We start from the raw sequence: 26,142 nt of genomic DNA on the forward strand, positions 1-26,142 counted from the left end.
TTGCTTTTTATTATATAGTTCATCAAGGACAAGCTTTTTGCTGGCTTCAGAGACCGATCTCTGTCTTACCTTGAGTTCTACCTAGTCTCAGAAGCTTCTCCAAACATTTATACCCATAACAATTTCCATTTCCTAAGGTAAGTTTTATCTATTTGTACCTTCTTGGCACATAATGAAGAACTTTATATATGTATCCCTATGTAAATTAAATATCTTTAAAGGAAGACACTGTTACATTTATTTGGTAGTCTCTGTGGATAGTTCAATATTTATTTATGTGTTAGATCCTCAAACATTTTCTGAGTGACTGAAGTGCTTAATGGGCTGATAAAGTTTTGATGGGCGATAATACTTGGATATTAAGAGTATGTTATACCGGTCATGTTTTTGATCTAGCTCCTAGACTTTCTTACACCCTTTCCCAAGAATGAATAAACAATTCTAGGTAGTGAACCTATGAAAAGTTAGAAGATCAGAACCTTTATTCTGGCATAGTTAAGAACTAGTATAAAAGGAGTGAGTGTTTTTTGTTGTTGTTTAGAGGGGGCATATTGTTATTTTCCTGATCATGTAGGTCAATTGTAGGTGTTGACTTCCAAGGCTTACGAATCCAGGTGGCCAAATGCACCCATGTAATGCTCTGTTGTCCCGCTGGCAAGCAAAGGAGTGGGCCTGAACAGAAATAAAACTCTACTTCCAAGCAAGAGGTGCAGCAAGGGCGTCCCTAATGCATAATTTACAGTCTTCACACCAGCCTCTCAGCCGCACTGCAGTGTTTTCACTACAGGCAGAGTTACCGTAGAAGAAGAAACTATTGATATCAGTGGGAGGAATAAGAATGCCAGAGAAAAGTACATGAATAACTATTTGTGGGTCGGTTCAATCAATTCTGAAATTACCAGCCGCGTTCTCTTGTATTTACAGGGAAAAAGAAACAGAGAAAGAAAGAAAGAAAGCATAAACTGGGTTTGTCCTCATCATTCAGGAAAAGTGATAGTTCTAACTAGATTCTAAAAATTGAGTACAAAGGCAACAAAGACCCAAGAAAAGGCCCATTGCAGACATATTTGGTTCTCATCTAGACTTACAAGGTTTTTTCTTTATCTCTGGAAAGTCTCACTAGCTTTCCCCTCATTTTTTTTAAAGGTACTAAATATAACAAAGTTTAGAAGTTGTGCATATTTTTATTTTCTTGAGAATCGTTAACTTTCTTATTTGGGGGGAGCCAGTATCATCTAGTGGTTAGAGGAGGAAGAATGGGCACAGAATTTGATTTTGTTACCAAAGACTCGTGACCTTGCACAGCTTACCTGGGGCCAGATTTTTTGGAGCTTTCTGCTCTCTCTAAAATCCCCACTGATTTTTTTTTCTTTTAGAATTATACTCTTTTTTTTTTTTATTTTTGTTTATTTATTGGGGAAGGGGAAAAGGACTTTATTGGGGAACAGTGTGTACTTCCAGGACTTTTTTCCAAGTCAAGTTGTTGTCCTTTCAGTCTTAGTTGTGGAGGGCACAGCTCAGCTCCAGGTCCAGTTGCCGTTGCTAGTTGCTAGTTGCTAGTTGCAGGGGGCGCAGCCCAGGGGGCGCAGCCCACCATCCCTTGAGGGAGTCGGACGGCAACCTTGTGGTTGAGAGCCCACTGGCCCATGTGGGAATCAAACCGGCAGCCTTTGGAGTTAGGAGCATGGAGCTCTAACCACCTGAGCCACCGGGCCTGCCCCCACTGAATTTAAGTAAAAGCAGAAGTGTTCCATAAAAAGATGAGATGAAGCATGATAGTTAATGCTGGAAAGCCTTAGTCTACCTGTTTTATAGGCTTAATCTTTGCATAAAATTTGAATATATCACTATAGTTTATTTCTTTTATAAGAGGGAAGAAAAACAGGAGGAAAAAAATCAATAGAAGAAGAATCCATGCCAAAGCTGGAAATGATCAACTGTCATCATCCTAACTGTGAGCTATTACAACACATTAAAAAAAAAATCTTTGGTTTAGTTTTCTGCGAGCGTTAAAGATTAGTGACATTGACTGTTTGTGATTTGAGAAATCATTAAAATTTAAGGTAAATACAAAATCTTTTCTTAAACTGGAAAAAGAGAATTTGTTACTTTGCTTGAAACAAATAAATGCGTACAACTTTATCTTGAAATACAGCTAATTTAAGATCCAGACAATTATTTGAACTATTTTGGAATAGTTGTGGAGGAGTCAAAGTTAAATCAGACCCAGATCTGTCCTCCAGGAATTTAGAATTTAGAAAATGAAACATTACATATACTTAGAAGGCTATAAAAATCTACTAGAATATAAACCTCATGAAGACAAGGAGATTAGTCTGTTTTGCTCCAAGCAATGCCCGACACACGATAGGTGTTCATTAAATACCGGGGGTGCCAAAAAAATGTATACAAGTGAACACTTTAGTTAGCATTACTCAAGCAGTAGTTTGCCATAATCAGAAGTGTCTGAATGCTGATGGTAACCACTTTGAGCACCTCTTGTAATTGTAGAAGTCAAATGTGACTTGTATTCATCTTTTGTTACCGGTATATATTGAGTATTACAATTTTAATACAGTTTTCCTTTCTTAAAATGTGTATACATTTTTTTTAGCACCTTTTATATTTGTTGGATGAATGGATGATCCAAGGCAGAGAGTGTAAAGCCATATAAGAACTGTAAAAAAAAAAAAAATGAAATTGGTAATGGAGAGAGAGATAGGTTCCAACATCTTTGAAGTTATATATGTAACTTATAGATAATTAAGCTGACAATCAGGCCATGAATAGAATCTCCTTTGTTTTGTTATTTTTCAAATCCATCACCTGCTCTGCCATCCTCATCAAGTTAGATCATGAACACATTAGATAATGAAGACATTACTTAACACACTGGGCCTCCATGAAATAAGGAAGTTAGACTAGATGAGTGTTTGTGGGAAGAAATACACAAGATCCTTTCAGATGGCAGAATGACTAAATGTGTAATGATTAAATGTGTCCAGTAGCTCACCAAACCTCTGATTTCATAGATACTATTGCCCAGGAAGGAGACTTAATGAAAAAACTATTAAATAAATGAGAGTAGGGGGTGTTATGCAAATATGACAAAACTTGTGAACACAACACATTCATGACTGAGGTTTAGGAAACGGGAAGGAAGATCATTAAGGTCAATTGAGTTTTATTGTTTTGTTATTTAAATTAACTTCAACCAAAAACATTGCCGTTGCCCAACCTAAATAACGTTAAATCTAGTTCATGTTTTTAAATCCCCTGAATTGTTTCTCAACAACTTTCTGAATAGTTGACTGATTAAATATACATAGTGTCTGTCTATCTAGAGGTGTTTTCTTACAGTGACCCCTTATTAGATTATGGTGACTCTTCATAGTAGCGCTAGTGCCTGCTATGGGTTTCACCAGTCTGCAGCAAAATTAGACAAACACGAACAATATGATACTTATATTTAGAAAGCTAAACTGACTCAAAGAGAATTTTTTTAAAAATCTGAGATTAGGACCTTTTCAAGGTTGGAATATCTTTTGTTTTTAAATGATGAAGGCTGTAGATGGTATTCTTTTTAATGTTCTAGGCACAGGAAAAATTGTCAATCCTCTGTGGATCCCACCACCTTTTACATGAATTATACTATTTTCTGAAATTTAGCGATGTGAATGTTAAGAATGGCACTACAGAAACTACCTGGGATTATTCCTCCGTGCAGATTGTTGCACCTTCAAATATCCTTATGCTAAATATTTAAATTTGTGACATCTTGATTTCCTTTCGTTCTCGGTCACAGACACTAGTGCTTGTCTATTCCATTTAAAACACCAGACTACTAGAGGTCAAGAAATAGAAGGCCGCATGCAATTGAAACTATGACTTCTTTAAAGGCATTTACAAAATTCATTTCTGTTTTTACCACAATTTCATTATTTTTGGAAAACAGATTAGACACCTTTCCTGACAGTGTTATTCATATTACCATTTTAAGCAAGCATTTACGCATGTAGTTTCATTGAATCCTATTTTTTCTTTGACCATAAATAATTTATGTTACCTAGAGTGCTAAGGAAACAAACATTGATAAGTCCACTGATTTTGTTGTTATGTAAGCAAGGTATATTACCTTGATAAAGCTAAGGAAACACATATAAACGCAGTGATTAGCCTTGCAAAGTTTTTGTTGTACATCCTCCCATACCGATCTTTATAAACATATAAATATTTTACAACAAAAATGGGATCGTCATACATGCTGTTTTATAACCTGCTTTTTCAACTTAAAAAAATATGTTGTAAATCCCTTTCTATGACATTAAATATTTTATATCATTTTAATGACTTCATATCGTGATATTCGATGATATACTATAGTCTGTTTAACTAGTTCCTTGTTGTTAGATACTATTGATGTCCATTTTTCTATTATAATACTGAAATGAGCATCTTTGTCAAATTAAATCTTTATTTACATTCTTAATAATTCATTAGGATACATAATAAAAATATAAAGTAAAACGTGAGAAAAATCATATGTAATCGCACCAACCAAAGATAATTATTCTAAACTTTTTGGTCAATATCTTTGTAGTTACATATGCAGAGGGTGCCAAAAAAATGTATACACATTTTAAGAAACAAAAACTATTAAAATTGTAATAATGTATACTAATAACAAAAAATGAATATAAGTCACGTTTGACTTCAGCAATTATAGGAGGTGCTCAAAGTGGTTACCGTCAGTGTCCAGACACTTCTGATTACAGTGAACAACGTTGAGCAATGTTGACCAAAGTGTCCACTTGTATGATTTTTTTGGCACTCTGATATATATATCTCCTTTATGTGACCTATCTGTATATCTATTTAGAGGTAACATGCAAATTTCATACTGTTCTATAATCTACTTTTTCCCACATATTAGTGACATCTTTTAGTGTCAATAAAGATTGATCTATATCATAATTTGTAATGGCTCCACGGTCTTCTACTGTACCATAATTCACTTAACCAACCCCCAGTTCATGGATTGTTTGGAGTTTGTAATCAGTCTAGACAACACAGCAAAAAATAATCTTTTATATAATTGTTTGAATATCTGATAAATACATGTCTTTTGGGCAGTGTTATATATGATACTATTTCCTGGAGATTCAAGATGCACATTCATATATTAACAAATATTTATTGAATACTGACCAATTGTGCTGTGTGCTGGAATTAACATAGTAAAGACTCCAGAAATTCTTACAGTAAAGAAATCTTTAAACTTTTTAAAATTAAAGTTTCCCAACCTTTTGGAATTTTTTTGGTCATGGAAGTCTTCACATACACACCCCTACCCTTTTTTAAATAGTACAGTTACAAGTATTTCACTGGTCTTACTTGGAACAGAATTTAGAAAATGCTAATCTAGTAACAGTCTTGTTGAAAACTACTAATTAAGTGCCCATACCTACATATTACTTTTTATAGGAACTCTGAAAAAAATCTTAGGAATTATTTAGAGCAAAGATATGTTTTAGGCATTTCAAAACAATACATCTTTGATCTAAATTGCCAGATTAACTTCCAGAGTAAGCAGTATTTTGGTATGAATATTTTGGTAGGACACTGGAGTCTTATTTTACTTTATTTGTTAAAAATAGTGTTCATATCGTTAGAATCAAAGGAAGACTTGAACATAAAAAGAGAATGTGGGATATAAAGTAGTTTTTGGCTAATCAGCGGATTCGTTGGGGGAGAGGAATGAATTTGCATGGGGAAATAGACCAGGCTGAGGAGGAGAGACAGAGAGAGAGAGAGAGGAGGTTATTAAAAGGAATTAAGGATGGAGGTTATAGAGATTATACAGCAAAATGTGAAATAATTAAAATATCTGGTAGAAAAAGAAGGATGCCAAATTTTATTCATAATATGGACACACCAATCAGAAAAAATCGGGTAGGGGGAATCCAATACAAGTAGTATTTGGGTTTGGATGCTTTTTTCCCCTCATCTGTAATTGTGGTTTTCCTTTTTATTTTTAAAATGTATAATAAAATTGAAAAGGAATACTAAAGGATCAGACAAAATTAGGAGAAGAAAGGCTTATGGAGGAGGAGGAAGATAGTGGTTGAGTCGAACAAAAGCAACACATAGATTAAAGTGAATAAGGGTAGAAGAGAGAACATTCCATTTGTCCTGGAGGAGATCATTAATGTCCCAAGTGCTGTGAAGTGGACAAAAGCTAGTCTGTAGTGGGGTCAGATGAGAGAACCAGAGAATAATATTTTTTTTTTTTTTTTTTTTTTTTAGGACCTAGGAGTAGAATAATTCACTTAGAGGTCCCTCCCCCCCCAGCCACTATTACTTTAGTTTGGGTTTTATCATGTTGGGATTTTGCCTATATCCGTTTTCTTTTTTCCCAGGAGCTGATAAATGAAAACCTTAAAAAGAGAAATCCTATGAGTAAGTTTCATTGCCCTTATATTTGAACTGAATAATAAAGAAATGGTAAATTCTCTTTCTGAGCTATGCTAGAAATGCTACCATATAGAAATCTTAATAATATACTCTGTGCATGACATTTAAAAATAGGAGAACTTGGTCGCCCAAGGTCATTTCAGATGCCTTTTTTTCCTAAGTGATTTGTGTATATTTTATCCATAAAAGACAAATTATTATGAAAGGATATGAAATATAGGTTTAAGAAACTCAAAGAACAAAGTGCATTTTTTGCTCTTTGAATTTCTTAAAATTAAGTTCTTAAGACTCCTGCTGCTTACCTTCAAGCAAGCAACCTTGCAACTACTCCATGAAACCCGGTTAAAGGATGAACCAAAGAGTTTCCACTTATGTAAAAAAGGAAAAAAAAAGAAGAAAACAGCACATGGGAGAGAGAACATTTCAGTCTTCTAGTATCCATACTTATTAACTAAATTGAATGCCTGTGGTGGGTCTCATGGGAGCACACAGTAGCAGCCTCTTTATATTACAACTCAGCCAGAAGCATTTATTCCCTTGTAATTAAGGCCAAGGGTGCAACCAGTGATGTGAATGGAAGCAATTATGTGGATTATTCCATTCCCTCGACATTTCTCAAGAATTTGTATGTTTGTGGCTTTATGCTTGTTTGAAGTCCCTGTATAGTTCCTTCAGTTCTCCCTGGTGCTATAAGTCCAAACTCATATAAGAACAATAGCTCATACTTATGTAGCACTGCCTATATGACAGACCCTGTTTTCGGTGCTTTAGATATATTACCTTCGCCCAGCCTTTCAAAACTCTGTGGGGTTAACTGTGAAGTCCTTCGTCTCCAGAAGCAGATACAGAGATAAGGTTCAAATACAAGAGGTTTATCCCTGAGGTGGTTCCAGGAGAGACCACTATGGAGTAGGGAAAGCAGGCCAGGGACAGGTAGTTGAGCCAAGCAAGGCCAAACCCTCCAGTCAGTCACTGTACATCACTGGGTGGGACTGACCCTCAGGCTGACTGGCTGTGAGGTTTGGCCAATCCACAGCTTATGGGCTGCTGTGTGGCATGCTTACCCCACTGAGTGGGGTTTGCCCCAGTGAGCTCTGATGCTTGTTGAGACCACCCTTTGTGTGGGCCACTTGGGGGACAAATTGGGTGGTGCTCTGCTGTGGTTTGAAGCCCACCTCCAAGTATGTTTGCTCTGGAGCCTCTTGGGAGGCTCTGGTGCAGGCCCAGGTCACCGACTGCCTGTGACTGGTCAAGGACTATCTGGTAGGAGCTTCAAAACCATCTGCGGTTTTTTGCTGCCTGTGCTAAATCTGGAGGCAGTGGGAGAAGCCTCGCTGCAAATCAAGGATGATGCCACCAGCCTGGGGCCTGAGGTAGCTCCGCAAGAAGCCAGGATACCCCAGAGGCCTGCTGCCACCTGCTGGTTCCCTTACGGTTCAGCTGCTGATAAAGTCTCGTGCAATATACAGGTTGGATGAGGCGAGGTCTCAGGGAGTCACTAAAGTGGGAAGAGTTGTGCTCCCAGGTTAATGTAGATTTGGTGATGCCAGTGCTGAGCCTGGAGCTACTCAGCAACAGTCTCAGAGCACACCGAGGCCAGTCGTTGTCCACATGAGGCCTGCGGACCCTGATAGTTTTCCAAGAAAGAGTGCAGTGTGGATGGGGCTGGCTGCTTGCAGAGAAAGTGCCTTTAGCATTTGGGAGGGTTGGGTAGGGCTGGGTCCCAGAGGAGCTCATCAGACCAATCAGATTCAGATTTGGCTTGTGGGGGTGGGCTTAACACAGGAAAGATGGCCTGCCGCCTGAATAGGAGGAAAACCACACCGGGGAAATGGTGACTGTTCCTCCAGTCCTCACCCGACAGTCACACAACTCAGTGTCTCCCCGTGTGTCTCCAACACCCTCCAAGTCACTGTCCCACCACCGGAGCCCAGGGTGAGTGCCTGCGAGCGAGTGGGTTTCCTTTAAGAGGACACCTGGGTTTCCTGCAGCCTCGGTGGCCGAATCCCCACTGTTTTTCGCAGCCAATGTGGTGGGGGCTCCTCTTTGCAACACCAGTACTCTGGGTTGGGGAGGCCAGTGTGGGGCTGAGGTCTCTTGTTTCTGGGGACAGGGAAGGGGGGGAGCAAATCTCTGTCCCTTCCGAGATATCCCTTCCGGTTCTCAACCGCCACACGGAGGTTTCAGGCACCCAGTTCTGTGTCTCCACCCCTCTGCCCAGTCTCAACGTGGCTTCTTTTTTATATCCTTGGTTATAAAACTTCTGTTCAGCTAGACTTCAGATAGTTCTCCAGGTTGATTGTTCTATAATTTAGTTGTAATTTTAATGTGTTCACGAAAGGAGGTTCGCACCGTGTTTACTCCGCCATCTTGGATCTCTCTCGTATACTCACCATCCTCGTAATCTCCTATTTTTCAGTTTATTTTCTTCTCCAAATCATCAATGTGATTTTTAAAATTTGGTTTTGGTATAACGCTACCTGTTTTCTGAAACATTTTAAAACATTTTTTTAAACTTTAAAGGAGTTCACTATTTTTCCTAAGGGAATTCTCTTATTTTGCTGTTTTAAAATAGGGAGTGTGCGTAATACTTGTCTATATCTTTCCACCTCATAAAAAGATGAAATGCTGTGCATAACGGTGGGTGGACAATGAAATGATCTCCTCAAGAGTTTGAGAATGGCTGTGCTAGAGCAGTTGACCAGGAGAGAAACAGGTGGTAACCAACCTGCGTCAAGAAAATCAGCTACAACCTTGGTCCAGAGAAAGTGGCACAAAGATAGAGACAGCGACTAGACAGAACAGCACTTAAAGGGGAAGGCGTAGGGAATGCAGGAGATGTACAGTTGTCTTCCTGTGTGTTTTGGGTGAAGTGGGAAATGCTCCTTCTTTTCAGAAGCCCGTGTGGGATGATGCTATCTGAAGCCTGGTCTCTGCTGTGCCACCATGACTATCGAGGAGGAGAGAAGGAGGGAAAAGCGTGAGTACTTGCAAATGACTCTGAGATCCTAGATAATAAAAGCTAACTCTTCCATGGTGGTTAGGAAATGCAAAGGACTCTTCTTAGAATTTTACATATATTAACTCCTTAAATTCTCCTAACAACCCTATGAGGTAGGTACTCATATTTTCTCCATTTTACAGAAGAAGTAACCGAGGCACAGAGAGATGAAATAACTTGTTCACCATCACACAGCCAGTTAGTTGTGGAGCTGGGATTTGAGTCCAGGTTATTTGCTTTCAGATTCTGTGTTCCTACCCATTTACCCTGCACCTCCCATTGGAAACGTAGAGAAGGTGCTAATAACGTTACTAATAATTATTTATTTGTAATTCAATCTATTTCTGAACGCTTTGCAATTTTTGTAAAGGGACCTGTATTTCGACACTGGGTAATAGCTATGGTATAGGAGAAAACTTGAGTCCTGATAGTTAGACACATTTACCAAAAGGTCTTAAAGTTGATATGAAATAGAAAACCCGTATACGTGTTTGGAAACTTGAAAGAAGAAGAGGTGGCAGCCGGCAGGTGAGCGCTCCGTTCTCCGGAAGAAGATAGCGTTCCCTGCCCATGGGGAGCTGCCACTGGCAGCAGTTATATCGCAAAGTCACTCTCAACACAGCTTGCTAAGAATTACACTGCTGGGACCAAATCTGGCGAGCTTCAGGTTACCATGCTTTGGAGGAGGCATGCATCTTAGTGTGATATATTTAGCATTCAGAAAGTTAAATTTAAGATTCGCTCTCTTAACAAATAATAATGTATGTCCATATTACTTGTGGTTATTTGCTTCATGTCTCTAAGTAAACCATGGCACAGCTATTTATTCAATAAAACCCCGTTTATGGTTTGTGTACAGGAGCGACTCTTACTTGCAAAGGAATCGAGCCTCTATTGCCTCTGCTGCCCTCTAGAGGCGTCAGATAATAATAGCTCATCTCTGAACCTTCCCTGTGGATTGCACCCAGAGGCCGCCCTTATTCTCCCTTTTGAATCTCCAATAAATGACATTTGTCAAAAGGGGATCAGGTGAAAACACTCATCTTCCAAAACCAATAATGGTACTTAATTAAAATTCCAAGCTAGGGCTTTGATCGTTATTCTGTACTCAGGGAAGATATAAAGCTTCATTTCAAAATAAGCCGGTCAGGGGTATAGCCAAAGTGTCTGCCTGGACTACCGGCCTAAGGACAAACGAAGGGATTGTGCTGGCGTTAGAATCTATAGGCAAGCTCTCAAATCTGTAGACATGTGTTATGTGTGGGAGTATGAGATGTTAAAGCTTATTTATTAATGTTTTTCCATTAGTGTTAGGTATTATATGCCTCAGTGTGTATTTTCGAAAAATATTCACGTTTCCATCCAGTGGAAAAAGAAAACAAATTTTAAAGCCCTTTATAAAACTAAAATAGGTCTAATTTTAGTCTTAGAGTTGTTCCATTTTTGTCATCAAGTAAGGCATATATAATAAGTCTACCTTTCCTATCTGTTCAGGAAATATGTATTGAATGTTCACTATGTTCCAGACATGGATCAAAGTGTTTGAGATACACAAGTGAACAAACCAAGATCCCTGAATGCATGGTGCTTATTTTCTAGCAGAGGAGAGAGAGACAATAAACGTGATAACTAAGTACAGAGAATGTTACAGTGTGATCATTGCCAAGGAAAAGTAGAAAAATAGAACAGCATAGCAGGAAATTGGGATAGGTGGTTGTGGAGAAGAGGGTTTGTGATTTTTAATAGGATCCCTTTTGGTTTCATTCAAATATGACCTCATGACATCTGGAAGGAAAGTGTAAAAGAGCAGTGAAGAAAGACCCTATGTGCATGCCCAATGCAGTTGGAACTGAGTAATCAAAGCGGAGAGACTGGAAGGCTATGAGTCACAGAGGATGTAGAGGACCAGTTCGTAGGGGTTATTATGAAGGTGTTAGTTTTCATGCTGAGTAGAAATAGGAAGCCTTGGATGATTTTAGTAAAAGAGAAGATCTGACTTAATATTTAATGGGATCAATCTTTTAGGGAGACAAAGTGGGGAGCAGGGTCTCCAGTTAGGAGGCTATTGCAATAGTCCAAGCAAGAGATAACAGTGAATCAGCACGGGCTAGTAGAGTTGGTAGTAGAGCCATATGATCAGATTCTGGATGTGTTTTGATAGTAGAGCCAACAGGAAGAATTAACTGATCAATTAAGTGCATTTGAGAAAAAGACACGAGTCAAGGGTCACTCATATTTTGTCCTGAGCAACTGGAAAAATGAAGTTGTCTTCCATTGAGAGGGAAAATTAGGTAAAGCGATTTGAGATTTTGGAAGGGAAGACCAAGAGTTGAGTTTTGGACATGGTGAGTTTGAACTATTAGACATCCATACGGAGACGTCATAAAGGTAGTTGGATACAGAAGTTGAGGTTGGAGAGCGGTCTGAGCTGGAGATTTAGAACCGGCCATAATTGGTGTACAGGTGGTATCCAAAGCTATGAACCTGAGTGGGATCATCAAGACAGTGAGTGTGAATAGAGAAGAAAACATTAAGGACTGTGTCCTTAGCGTTATTCCGTTTTATATGTTTATTACACTTGCTACGTTTCTCGCTTTGAAAATTATGACATGGTACAAAATAAAAGGGAAAATTGACAATTATCTAAATTACTGAGGATAGTCTATTGAATAATTAAATTTACAAAGTACATTAATTTTTCTTGTTTGATTTTCTACAAATGTCTGCATTATTTAGACAGTAGGACAGTTACAATTTCAGCTGCTTTATCCTGGTGTTATTTAATCAGTAACATGTTCATCTTTACGACAGTAAAGTTCAAAAATGCTTTTAAGTGATTCTCTACATGGAGTAATCCTCATCTGTATTTATTTTTTGAATTTAACTAGAGTGTTCTGTTGGAATATGATTATTCTTTCCTCTTTTTCTAATGCTTATGACTTGACAGTTCTCATTTCGGTGACATATTAAATGGCTAAAAGTTATGCCCAAGCAGAATTACTACTAATCAAGGAGAGAAAGAAGAGGAAATGCTGTTTCTAGGCAAAGATAGGTAAAGACAGAGGGTACCAAAAAAATCTATATACATTTTAAGACAGGAAAAAACTATTATAATTGTAATACTCAATATATACCAATAATAGAGGATGAATATAAGTCACGTTCGACTTCTGCAATTACAAGAGGTGCTCAAAGTGGTTACCATCAGCGTCCAGACACTTCTGATTACGACGAACTACTGCCTGAGCAACGCTGACCAAAGTGTCCACTGTATACATTTTTTGGCACCCCTGTATATTTGTTGTTTTATCTACTTAAGTCAATTAGTGAAGATAAGGATTTCACTCCACTGCAAATAAGCCATGTCATAAATGCGTTTTATCAATAAGATTTGAATTTTAATGTCAGAACCATTTTAACACTCTTTTATACTTAATTGGATAAATATGGACAAGCACAGGAGCATTTTGTTTTTTTCATAATGAACTGTATAATCGTGGTAGACAATCTAGATAATATAGGCATAGGATAAGATTTATCAGTAAAGAAAAACCTAATTTAATCCATCTTTAAAAATAAGGGAGTTTATTGCCTTCATATAATGGAAAATAAAGAGGTAGTCAGGCTTCTGGGTTTGTTTTTCAAGAACCAAGTATTTTGTTTTGTTTTCTGCCTCTCTGCTCTCCATCCAGAGAAAGCTGGTTTTCTTTGCAGGTCTAGTGAGGCCTCCACAAGTAGCTGGGCTGTTTGCTTTCTTGAAAATGCCCAAGGAGAAAGAATGCCTTCCTCAATTATCAGGCAAATAAGTGATCTAAGCTTAGTGCCAATCCTTGTGGCCAGTAGAATGCCATGTGTTGATACTTTTATGGCCTCAGTCACTTGATCCCTGTGACAAAGGTGGAGGGAACACCCTTGATTTGCTATATCTGTGGAGATGTCAGTGGGGTCAATACCCTTTGAGACACATAGCTGCTAGGCAGCTACACAGCAGGCATGGAGTAGCATGGTTGCTGGGGAGATGGTCATCACAGGTACTCCATGGCCCTGAATCATCCAGATGATCCAAACTCAAGTGACACTCCACTTCAATTTATTGTTGAGACTCAGCGTCCTAACCTTGACTATATTTCTCTCTGATGTCCTCATTCGGTAGTGACAGAAAACCAACTATATCTACTTACGAAAAAATTTTAACTAAAACTCTGTAGACGTGAACATCAAGAAAATCTACTTTTTTCTCAGTGCCTAGCCAATGTAAAAGCTAATGCCTTGTTGTGTCTATAGAGAATGTCTTTTATACCAGAGCAGATATAGAATAACATATACAAAAACATCATTTTTATATGAGCATTTCTCGGTCACAAATATTGTTTGAACATATTTATATGGTAGAACCTTATTTCTGATACTTTCAAGTTCCATTATATGTGTGATTCCAAGAAAGACACATCATAGTGTAATGGGGGAGGGTTTCAACTAACTGATGAATCTAATCCAGGTGGTTACCATCACTTCCCCCTAAAATCATGCTAAAATGAAAGTAAAGGTATGTTTAGAGGCATAAATCCTCCAGGACAAGAAGAACATGAAGGGAGATAACAAAATGCTGGAAGCTGGAAAGGTAACGGATAAATACCAGATCATGAAAACTGAAAGCTTGCAGTGGAGAAAGCACAGAAGCAACCTGACTTGAACCTCGTGACCACAAAAGACCCAGGAACTGATGGTACAAGGTGTCTTTGAAAGTGAAGGTACAGATGGAACTGAAAACAGAATTGTTTGCTAGGCTGTTGAAGAATCAGTTAAGCCCCAGATTCAGTATTCTCATGCTGTGTAGGTACTCAGTTGCCCCCCTTCTCCATTCCTTCACACCATGGTATAAAGAGAGATTTATTTTCTGCAGAGGTGAAGCGGAAGATCTCTGGACTGGAAGACACCGGCACACTGAGTGTAGGGGTAACCTCCTAAAAACAGAAGGATCATAATAAAAGTGGGGAATCTCACTTATTCCCTCATCAGCCTCCCAAAGTGCCAGAAGCCAGGTAGGAGATTGGAAATCCCTTCTCTGAGGAATCTGACTAGCACAAGAGCATAGACCTAAAAGTATTGACAGTCAGGATCCAGTAAGGAAACGGCTGAGTGAAATCACCTTACAATGAAATCCATCATTCATGAAACCTCATCACTCCCCACAACTTCCAAACACCTTTTTAGTTCTTCATTTTTAAATATAAGCAGATTACCATACATTTGAGGGAAACTTCTAACAGGAAAGATAGACCAAACTACAGAAAAAGAAATTTGGAGGAAATAGGGATGATGTGTAGAGAAGAAAACTGTGAGGGAAAAAAACTAGCCTCAGAAATATAAGAGAAGTCATTATATCTATGAAACAAGAACATGCAAAGAAACGTTGAAATTAAAAATATGGTTTCAGGGCGGACAGGTGGCTCATTTGGTTAGAACACGAGCTCTGGGCAACGGGGCTGCTGGTTCATTTCCCACATGGGCCAGTGAACCGCGTCCTCCACAACTAGAATGAAGTCAAGGAGCTGCCGCTCAGCTCTCGGGTGGCCAAATGGCTCAGTTGGTTGGAGCGTGGGCTCTCAACCACAAGGTTGCTGGTTAGACTCCTCAACTCCCGCAAGGGATGGTGGGCTGTACCTCCTGCAACTAAGATTGAACATGGCACCTTGAGCTGAGCCGCCACTGAGTTCCTGGATGGCTCAGTTGGTTAGAGCGTGTCCTCTCAACCACAAAGTTGCTGGTTCAACTCACGCAAGGGATGGCAGGCTGCTCCCCCTGCAACTAACAACGGCAACTGAACCTAGAGCTGAGCTGTACCCTCCACAACTAAGATTTAAAGGACAACAACTTGACTTAGAAAGAGCTGATGAGTCCTGGGAAAAACACACTACTGTTCCCCAATAAAAAAAAAAAAAGTCCTGGAAATACACACTGTTCCCCAATAAAGTCCTGTTCCCCTTCCCCAATAAAATCTTTTTTAAAAATATGGTTTCAGAAATGAAAAAAATAGAGAGATAAAATAGTGGAAAATGTTAATAAAGAACAACTTGACAAGATAGAAAATAGATTAAATTAGATTTCAATACATTAAATAGATTTTTAACATTTAGAGGATCAGTCTAGAAATCCCCATATTTAAATAACAAGAGTTCCAGAAAGAGAAAATAGATAAACAGAAGTATAGAAATTGCCAGAGAAACAATTCATGAAAATTTCCCATTACGAATTGAATGAACCCACCAAGAATATAGCATAATGGATGAAAATAGATCTACATTAGGAGAGACGACCATAAAAATTTAGCACATTAAAGATAAAGAGAAAATCATAAAGCTTCCCAGAGAAGGGGAGTCGAGACCAAGTCACATACGTAGAATGTCAGAATGACATTTAAGTTAGTGATGACAACACTGGAAATTGAGAATGGAAAAATGTCCTAAAAATTCTGAGGGTGAATGAGTTCCAATCTGGAATTTTATATCCTGCCAAACTATCATTCAGAGTAAACATATTTTCTGATATGCAAGTTCGCAAAAAAAAAAAAAAAATCTGACTTTTATGAGCCCTTTTCCCAGAACTAACTAGAGATGTGGTATACCAAACCAGGAAATAAATCAAGGGGAATGACATGCTATCTAGGGCACATACACAGGGAAAAAGAAATTTCCTAGGATGCTAGCGAAGGAAGATTGTAGGACATCAGCTGAGCAATAGACCTACAGAGAACCTGGTTCAGATTGGAAGTTATCACATGAAACAATTTTTGATTTTGGCTTCTTTCAAAGATTTACATTGTTAGAGAAAACAATTTGTGGATGAATTTGTGATAAGCATTTTGTAAACAACACAAATGAAAATAAAATAATGACTCTAGGAAAACAAAATGTTCAAAAAAGTAAATATCCTAATATATCACATTCCATATTTTGTTGATTCTAAGATGCTATCAATTATAAAATGCACCAATATTTTATGTACCACTAAGAAAGAAAAATCTCTGCAAACACAATTACTTAATGTTAGTTCTGTGTGATGTATGAATCAGTCATATCAGTCTCTTGTTGCACTGAAATTTCTTTCTTCTATACTGAGGATTTGGTATATTTTCTGGCCTTCAGTTGCATTGCTATGATATGGAATCCTTTCCATATTCTCATTGACCAGCATAACATAGTTTCTTAATTCGTTGGTATCTTTCTTCTTAGACCTCACAGAAAGCACTTGGTTATGCTTTGCAAGAGAATACTGAATTGCTGTCATTCCTCCAATGACAAATATTTGCTTTACTAATAATAAATTTATGTTCCACTACTCTGTTTTTTTTTTTTTTTGGTTGTTTTATTTTTGCCTTTCTATGTACCCAATAACTTTCTGTTTTAATGCCAATTCATAGTGAAATCTTTTTGAAAATATTTTTTATGGCAGTTAAACTCAACATGCATAGTACCTATCACGTATGACCTCAACTACTGAAGTGATGACATTATCAATAGCTTTGACCAAACTTGTGCATATGCAATGACAGCTATATTACAACAGCTGTCTGGCTAACCACAATTGAAAGACACATCTAGATTTCAGAGATGTTAAAATGTGAGAAAAAATAGAATCTTTTAATAAAGTAGTTCATCTATGATTAAGATAACCGTAGTAATAATACTGTAAACACTGAATAAGAACCATTCAAAAGTCGAGATGTAACTATATTGGAGGAATGAGGGAAGGAAAATATATATATGATGATGATGGGGGCCTCAGTGTAGAAGAAAAGCTAAATCCTTACTTTTTATGGTGAAAGGGCAATTGCTGATGCCTAATCTTGAAAATTCATGATGTACAAGTAAACATGTTATTGAAAGATAATATTAACATATATTAAATAACTGAAAGAATTGAGAGAGGTTGCCTCTGGATAACAGTTCTGGGGTTAGAGGACTCTTTTTTTTTTTTTTTTTAATAAGGCCTTGAACTATTTGAAATTTTAGGCTATGCATGAACAGTTTGGTAAATACAAAATTTAAATTTAAAATAAATCAGTGGCAACACAAAGTTGTTCACATAATTTTCCATTCTTAGTAAACTATAATGGAGTTTACAAGTCTTATTGACATTCTGAAAATATCATGAATAATTTTCTAACAGGAGACATGATGCACCAGATGTGACAGAAAGTGCACTGTAGGTTTATCGTTCTTATGGAGTAATTAGTTACACGTGTACTGATGTAAGAAAAGTGATCTCCTGTGCTGTTACTGAAAGTGAATTTTTATATTTTGGTTCAGATATAATCCTACCCAAAATACACAGACATGAAAACTTTCTCACTTGAAATATTAATGCGGGCATTTATAGCTAGAATTATTCCCCTCTCTCTCCGCGTGTTAGTAGTCATGACTGGCTAGGCTGTTAGCCATCCCCAAAGTGTCCTCCCTCATATAGTTTGCAGATCAACCTCTGTCCCTTGCGATTCATTAAGTCTTTATGGGATCTCCTTTCTCTGCTCACATTTGAGGTTGGTTGTAAGCTGGTGGGTCAGATTTCTCAGTCAAGAGGCAGTATCTCCTATTTCTTAACTAACCTGAACCCTCTTAATTAGTATCGATCAGGGTAGCACAAATTTAATATGGAGAGCACTGGAGCAAGAGTCAGGAGACTTGATTCTTATCCAAGCTACCTCTTCTGAGTGTCTCACCTCTGTACCTTAGTTTTGCTATTTGTTAATGGAAAGATTTAGAATAGGAGCTTTCTAAGGCATCTTACAGTTATAACATATGACTCTGGACATTTATCTAAAAGCTTTATTACTAGATTAAATCACAGTATAAACTAAGTGATTTTTTAAATAAAACTGAATATCAGTGTCTGTAACAGGTTAATAAATAAGGACTTAAAGAGCTAGATAGACTTACGTTATTGGGCAGAGAAAATATCTGGATAAAGACTACTCACAATTCTTTAGAGTAAAAAACAATGTTAATGTTGCATTTTACACTGGTAACATATATATAGATGATATTCTACTAGAGATGAATGCTGCTTAACTTGTTGCCACACTCTTCTCTGTTTCTAAATATTGTTCCTAAACAAATTAACTGATTTAAATATTAATCCATTAGATTTTATCCTGTTACAACTATCATTGCTTCTTTTATACACCCTGTGATGTCACCAGATAAGACGGAAGCTGACTTAGCAAAATCAGATGAATAGCAAGCTTGAAAACAAGTCATCTATACTTAGTTGATTAAAGAATCAGAAACTATCCTGAAAACAACGTCAGACTATAACATAAAAATGCTCAGTGGATATACATTCTGCACCATCTAACAAAAATATCCTTAGTTCAATTACTATATTTAGGGAAAACAGTAATAAACATTGCCTTTCATAATAAGAGTTAGGCCAGATACAGAAGGCTTAAATGACAAGGCAGGCTACACTGTGCTGACTACCTCCAGGTCGTGTGATCTTTATGCTATTAGCGGGGGGTTGACCTGTAGTTAGAAGACAGCTAGCTTTTCCTTTCTCCGTTCTGCCTCCTCTGGCAAAAGCCATGCCATAAAGGGGACCAGGTAAACAATACAGATTTATTCCTGTTACTAGGAAAAGTCACATGGAATGTCAACTCTATGTTCAAGCAATCACACATTATTTATTATTTAAAACCCTATTTTGTACATGGGCCAAGTCACTACCTCAATGGCTTTTCAAGTTTTGATACACATTAGAAATATCTGAGGATTTGAGGATTTTTTCCCCCCAAATTCATGTATTTGAACTCCACCTTTTGATAGTTGGCTCCATCCGTTTATAATCTATATTTTTTGAAAACTACGCTAAATGCTGGTTCTAATATCAATCAAAGATTGTTTTTTTAAAAAAACACACAACAACCTGTTATTATAACAATTAAACCTTTTAATGAAACATTTCTGACACAAACCATTTATCTTAAATTCTACCTTTATTTTAGACCATTACTTCATGGCCTTTAGGAAGGCAATCTTAATGACATATCCTGTTAGCTTACCATGTCATTGTCTACTTGTTTCTATAATATTTGACTAAAGGAAAATAACTAGTTATAGTCTATTTTAATCATCTTCATTTTTTTTCTTTTTAAGGAGGTTTTACTGAATTATTTATACCATATTCCTCACAGTATGGGGCGCAGGGAGATCTGTAAGTCTTAGGACATGACGTATGAAAAAAATAGGTAATAAATTATATTATCACCACTTTTCAATATTTTATTTCCCCTTTTGACTTTCCCACATTAGTAGGATCAACACCCACAGAATGTGGTCATTTTCCAAAATAATGTACAATTTCAGAATCTCACACTTTTTTGTAGATACAAAAAAAATCTAGAAAGATAGACAAAAATCTACCTTTCTAGGTCCCCTCAACTCATTTCTTCCCTGATCTAGTATAATAGGTTAAAAGAGTCCAAAGGAAATACAAATTACAAGTAGATTTCTTCTCTTTTACATCCCCTCTAGTTTTGTTTTCTATTACTCATGACAAAAGATAATAGGGGTATGAGTGATGGGAGTGGGGGCGGGGAGCAAGGATTGGGAAGTTTGGACAAACCTTGTGTTGGTGGGAAATTTTCTTAAAATCTCTTTCCCCCGAGGGTCTTGGTGAATCACGTGTTTTTGACGTGGATAGGAGGTACTAGTTGAAACTGGTTCTACGGGCAGTGAGGCAGTGCCAAGTGACGTTAAAACATGGCTGGACTGACCTGGAAAACACTGTCTTCATGACTGTCTTCAGGGTGGATCTACTCAGCAGGGCCCTCTACTGTCCTCTGATTGACAACCTGAAAATCGCCTTTCTGTTTTCTCTTCCGGGCTAGCCCAGAACCTCAGCCTTCCCTGCCCCAAACCACCTTCACAGGCTTTAGAAGCCCAAGTCCTTCTTGGGCTAAATTTTATCCCATCCTTTCCTAGATATACGGAGTCTTTAATTCGCACACACATGCACATACTTTACTTTGCAATGAACATGATGAAGGGGAGAGAAAGAAAGGTGAAGGATCCAAGAGAACAGACAGATCCTGTCTTTCATCTCAAGTCTCTTTGCTTCTTTGGTTCATGGGACTCTGGTTTTGGAGTCTCAGCCCAGTTTGAACGTTCAAGCTGCCTATTACTGGTGGAAAAGGGGGGCAAAAAAGAGCCGCTTCCCTGTCTCTTTGCCTTAATCTGCAGTTCACGTGGAAGAGTGTGCGGCTGACCCAAACCTCGCTGACATGTCAGCGTGCAGCCGCAGGACGAGGGGTGTTTGATTTATAAATGGCATGTATAATAGGCACGATGCCTTCTGAGCCGAACGTTCATGGAAAATCACATGCCGCTCACATGAGGGACCAAGATCTTTTTTTATTATTTTAATGAATTGAGTTTTGTCAGTGCACCAGGGAGATAAGAAGATACCTGCCAATAACCCTCTGATTGTGTCCTCGGCCGATTGGTGGGCTGGAACACGGTACTTCTCTCGTCAATTGAGTTTGTGTGTTAAGACAAGGTTTAGCTTTGGATTTGAAGCTCTCGCTCAAACAAAGCCACAGACGCTCTGACGGTGGAAACCATCACATAATTCTCCTCTTTGTTTCTTTAAAGAGCACAGGGTTGGGAGGGAAAAAAAAATCCAGTTTGGGAAGACTCGGCCTGAAGATAATGATAGTGAACATGAGAACAGACAGCAGGTTGTAAGTTCTGGCCTAAGTTCGGAAAGAGGAGGGAAAAAAAGGTTGAAAAGGTAATAAACGACAGCAAGGCCAACAGATCAACCAACATGAGAAAAACCAACAGGTAACAAGGGGCCTCTGGAGCTTCTGAAGAATAGAGATCAGTAGGAAAGCATTTTGAATGAGAAATAAAATGCCCCTTCCTGTCAGGGAGGAAGGGAGGAGGATGGTGCTTGAGAAATGGAAAAAAAATGCAATTAAAAACCCGATATGAATAAAGATCAGGTGAGAGAGGATGTCACCCTGTGGCCTTTGGAACTGTGTTTCTGCTGCCTCCAAAAAATTATTTTTTTTCCTGGAACAAAGGAACAATGTTGTGGAAAAGTGGGTGCCAGATACTTTAGGAAAATGAGACACAGTGAAGCGGATAAAGAAGACAAAGACAACTGCAGTCATAGGCAGTAAACTGAAGGCAGCTGAGGCCTCAGACAAAAGGTGAAAATTCGGAGCCAGCAAGGTGACTGGACTATGGGAAGGAAGGAGGGAAAGATGAGTCACAATAACATTTGAAAGACATTGGCTTGAATATTTATTAGCATGTTGCACACTGCTTGGCCTTGGGGAACTGCCTTTGTTCAGTGAGCCATTTCCCAGTTTTAAGGCAATAAACAGGAAATGAGCTTGAAAGATGGCCACGGATGCTTGGTCCATAGTGTTTGAGAGTGAATCGGAGAGAAGGCTTTGAGAGAGTGATGGACTGGAGGTATTGTCACCTGTGCGAAGATCATCTCTCACAATCAGACTCTAAGAGGAAATGCATGACTAAAATGCTTTGAAAAGGATGTCTTGTCATGAGACTCAAGTTTCTACCACGTCTTAGTCTGGGGTCGCTTTATTTGTATTTAATTCATCCTGGATACAGACAAGAATAAAGGAGTGAGCAAGGTCAACTGTAGGATAATGGAACCTTATGACGCCATAAGTAATTCACCTTTGCGGGGACTCGCATCTATATTCGTATCAATGTCCTTTCATAAAAGCAAGCACATCAGAGGCAATTTTAAGTGTGATTTATGGCCCATCCCTCTTAGGAGTTTTCCCAGAAAATAGAAGAAGATACTTTGTAGAAATGGATGGTCATCATGCTTTAGGATGCTATGTGCTTCTCAAAATGTTAGTGATATGCCCCAAATATATGATCCCAAATGCTCCTTTATTGAGCATTATGGCTCTGTCAGCATGGCATTTCCCTTCTATCATTTGTTTTTAACAATAAAGTGAATTTTTCCTAAGCCAGTCAAGGACCTACTTATATAACTAATTTGTCAGCATTTATTCTGGCAGTGTACAATCACTCATAACTGTGGAGCTACTGTTTAAGCATTTAGTAGTAAAATTCTGCACCAAATGGGAAACAAAATATATTTATTGTTTAAATATAAATGAAAAAAACAAAACAAAACACAAGTTAGTTCCCTACAGAGTTGAAACACTGTGCCAAATGGCACAAGAAAAGACATAGAAAAGTGAGAAGCAAACTTGGAGAACAGAATTGCCTGAGGCATCAGTGAACCCCTGAGTTGGCTGACAGTGTTTGTGTATAGTTAGTGGAAAATGAGGGCCCTTCCTCATCTTCTAGAGCACTCTCTCAGGGAGTAAATGCACCAGGACTAGCCATGGGAGTGGGAAAGGAGCACAAGTGCTGTCCAGCTCAATGCCCAAAGTAGAGCTGGGTCACGGTCACGTCAGCGTCAGTAGAAATGTGGCAGTTGAGATGACCGTACTCAACCAAAGCATTAACTTGTTGTTGGAAAGGAAATGCATTTTCAGAATCTTGACACACGCAGAGGTTGTTGTTACCTTACGTCTTGGGGTCAGCAGAACAGTCTGGAGAAGTTGAAGACCAGACTCTTCCTTTACTCTCTTCTATATTGACGAGAAACCACATCTACAAAGGTCAACTAAGATAAAACCATGGTGGTTTCTGGAGGGTTGGTTCAGCCAACATACACAGGTTATTTATCAATCTTCCCAAATTGGTGGTGGTGGTATGGAATCCTTAGGTTGCTCCATCACATGCTAAGACAAGTCCCACAATTTCCTGAAAAGAAAAAAAAGCAAACAAACAAAAACAAACCAACACCGTACAGGTATTCATTTTGCATAGATTTCCAGGGTCCAAATGCAGAGAAGTCATAATTACACATATATCTACATAACATTCATAGTTTGCCAAAACCTTTAATATGTTTTAACTCATTTAGTAATTAGTGGAGGATTATTTGCTTTCACTAGGTAAGATGATTAAGGATAAAGTTCACATTTTGTTTGTCTTCAGACAATCATTGCCTAATACAGAGCAGAACCCATGGTAGGCACGTGATAAATGTTTGTTGAATAATGAAACATTGAGTTTTAAAAGAGATTGAAATGTGTCATTAGTAATTCATTTAGTTTCTCTGTTTCTTGTGTAAAAAACAAGATGTTTGGACTACATTGGTCCATATTGACTGCATGGCAAAACAATTCTGGGGTTTTTAAAATGAACACATTCCCGGGCTCCCGTTCAGTCCACATAACCAGAATCTCTAGTTGTGTGTCCAGCCAAAGCAAGTTTGAGAACGAATGAACTAGCTGAGCTCTGAAGACGTTTCCATCTTTAAGATTCTCTGAAATAAAAGGCTACTTCAGTATTTTGTGTTTATTTATCATTAACTCTCTTTCAAATGACTAAGTAAGGACAAGGGAGGTTTTCAAGATTTTGCCTATTAAAAGTGAAGATAATGCATCCTTGAAATAATCATATAAGGCAAAAAAACAACAACAACCCAAAAAGCTTGGTTTACAATACTGTTTTACATACTTTCCAGAAGAAGCTATGACTATTGTAAGCCCTTGTATTGATGTAGTGTGTTGCCAGTGACTTTAGCTCATTATCTGGTATGGTTTTCCACAGTATCCCCCCCGCCCATTATGTTTGTCTTCTGAGACCCACCCTGAAAGGTCAGAGAGGAGAGAATCAAGGGAATAAAGACACTGAGAGCAAAGAACAATAGGAGGCAGCATGTTTGACCCTTCTGGTCATTGTGGGATTTTTGCATTACTGGTCTGTTAGCTAATTGCAATTTAGAAAGCTGTAGTTGTCTGTCCTACCTGGATGTGCTACATTTACCCAGCTGCTTTCTTGCCATGGTTGATAATTAGATGGTGACTTCTGTCCTTCTTAAATAGGCAAATATGGAGTTACATTACACTGTTTTCACCACAGGGACACTGCTGGGCCTTCTGGGCATTTTGTGACAGCTGTAGGGCAAGATTCAAGACAGGACCTGGTGAAGCCACATGAGATGGAAATAACAGCTAATGAACATTAAAAATATATATACAATCTAAAGTGGAAATGCTAGCATTTCCTTTCTTTCTAAATGAATATTGTGTGAACCATTTTGGACTTAAGAGCACATTAAATGAAAAATAAAGACTAGAAAACAGAGCAGCCGGTTAGCTCAGTTGGTTAGAGTGCGGTACTCTTAACAAGGTTGCTGGTTCGATCCCCACATGGGCCACTGTGAGCTGCGCCCTCCACAACTAGATTGAAACAACTACTTGACTTAACTTTACTTAAATAAATAAAAGTTTATAAATAAATAAATAAATAAATAAATAAATAAATAAATAAAGACTAGAAAAGAGTCACAGGTAAGAAGGCAGGAAACTTAGTTATGTCACTGATGACAAAGTCAGGTGAGAATGTTTCTGAGGGAAAGAGGAAGATTTAAGGGAATATTAGTTGGATCTTGTCCTAGACAACTATGTTGTGTGTGTGTGTGTGTGTGTGTGTGTGTGTGTGTATTTTGGGGCAGGAGGTGTGTTGAAGAGGGAATGATAGTCTTTCTTAAAACTTGCGTAGCTTCAAAGAAGCAGGAAAGGGCTATAAAATCATTCTGGCTAAATGTACCCAAGAAAAATTTCAGTCAGGCAGCCCTCAGGCAACTGAAGTAAGCTCTTGCCCCTTCCTTCTGTGGCGCGATGGTTTTAATTGAGAAGCTTTCTGAACGCCACGGGCTCTGGGAGGTAGACATGAGGCCCTGGAGGTGGGGGAGGCAGCCATGATGCATGAGAGAAATGGAAGGGCTCCTAGAGCCCAGGAAGAACATTTTTGGAGAAGAAACTCAAAGTCATAAAAACAACTTTTGAGTTGTAATTAGCACATACTCAATTATAACCATGTGAAAATATCTATGTCCATACTAACAAAATGGGGGAAATTTAGAATGGTATAACATTTTACAAATTTCCTTTGTGTACGTGTGTAGAGATTTAAAACTTTTTAATTCCTTAAAAAAGAACACTAACAACTAATGTATCAGGGAGTTAATTTATTTAACAAATATTGATTGAAAACCTATTATGTGCCCAGCACCTTTCCAGCTTTTGATCAGCCCACAGTGGACCAGCTCCTTTGTTCTCTTCCATCTAGGCAGTAGTGTGAGCTTCTTCTCTCAGGTGAGTCCTTACCTTTGACCACAGGGAGCCTGGAGGCAGGTGCTGCCTCTACAGAACAGACGTCCAAAGAAATGTCCACAGCCTACAACCTGCCCTCTTCCTGGCTGGTTATAGGAGTTGAGTCTGAGTGAACTGAAAGAATACCAACAAGTTGTTTCTGTAGATACATTTTTTTTTCAGGCTGTCCTCAGAAAAACTCATCCTTTCGAATGTAAATTATTAGAAGTAGTCATAATCCTTCCCTTTTGACATCACTTTAAATTACTAACGTGGTCCATCCCTGAGCATTAATGTTTTAATTTCCTTCCTAGGGACCTATCACTTGGCAAGTGTATTTCTCCTACAATAACACCAGCAGCAGACAGAGATCAGTCCAAATACAAAGTCATATGGGACACAAGTTGAAGGGACTTGGAACAGTTTATCCTCTGCACCCATCTCCACA

General features: G+C 38.3%; 1 long non-coding RNA gene across 1 annotated transcript; it reads left to right on the forward strand.

Annotated features, from left to right (window-relative positions):
• On the forward strand, positions 1–9,510 carry LOC148756622 (uncharacterized). Its single transcript, XR_016022748.1, has 4 exons — positions 1–137; positions 1,871–1,954; positions 6,420–6,459; positions 9,371–9,510. It is a non-coding gene; the product is annotated as an uncharacterized LOC148756622 (long non-coding RNA).
• Positions 9,511–26,142: the final 16,632 nt, after the last annotated feature.

This window comes from Rhinolophus sinicus, chromosome 11 (assembly GCF_057876585.1).
Source record: "Rhinolophus sinicus isolate RSI-liver-muscle chromosome 11, RSI-T2T, whole genome shotgun sequence".
Taxonomy (NCBI): domain Eukaryota; kingdom Metazoa; phylum Chordata; class Mammalia; order Chiroptera; family Rhinolophidae; genus Rhinolophus; species Rhinolophus sinicus.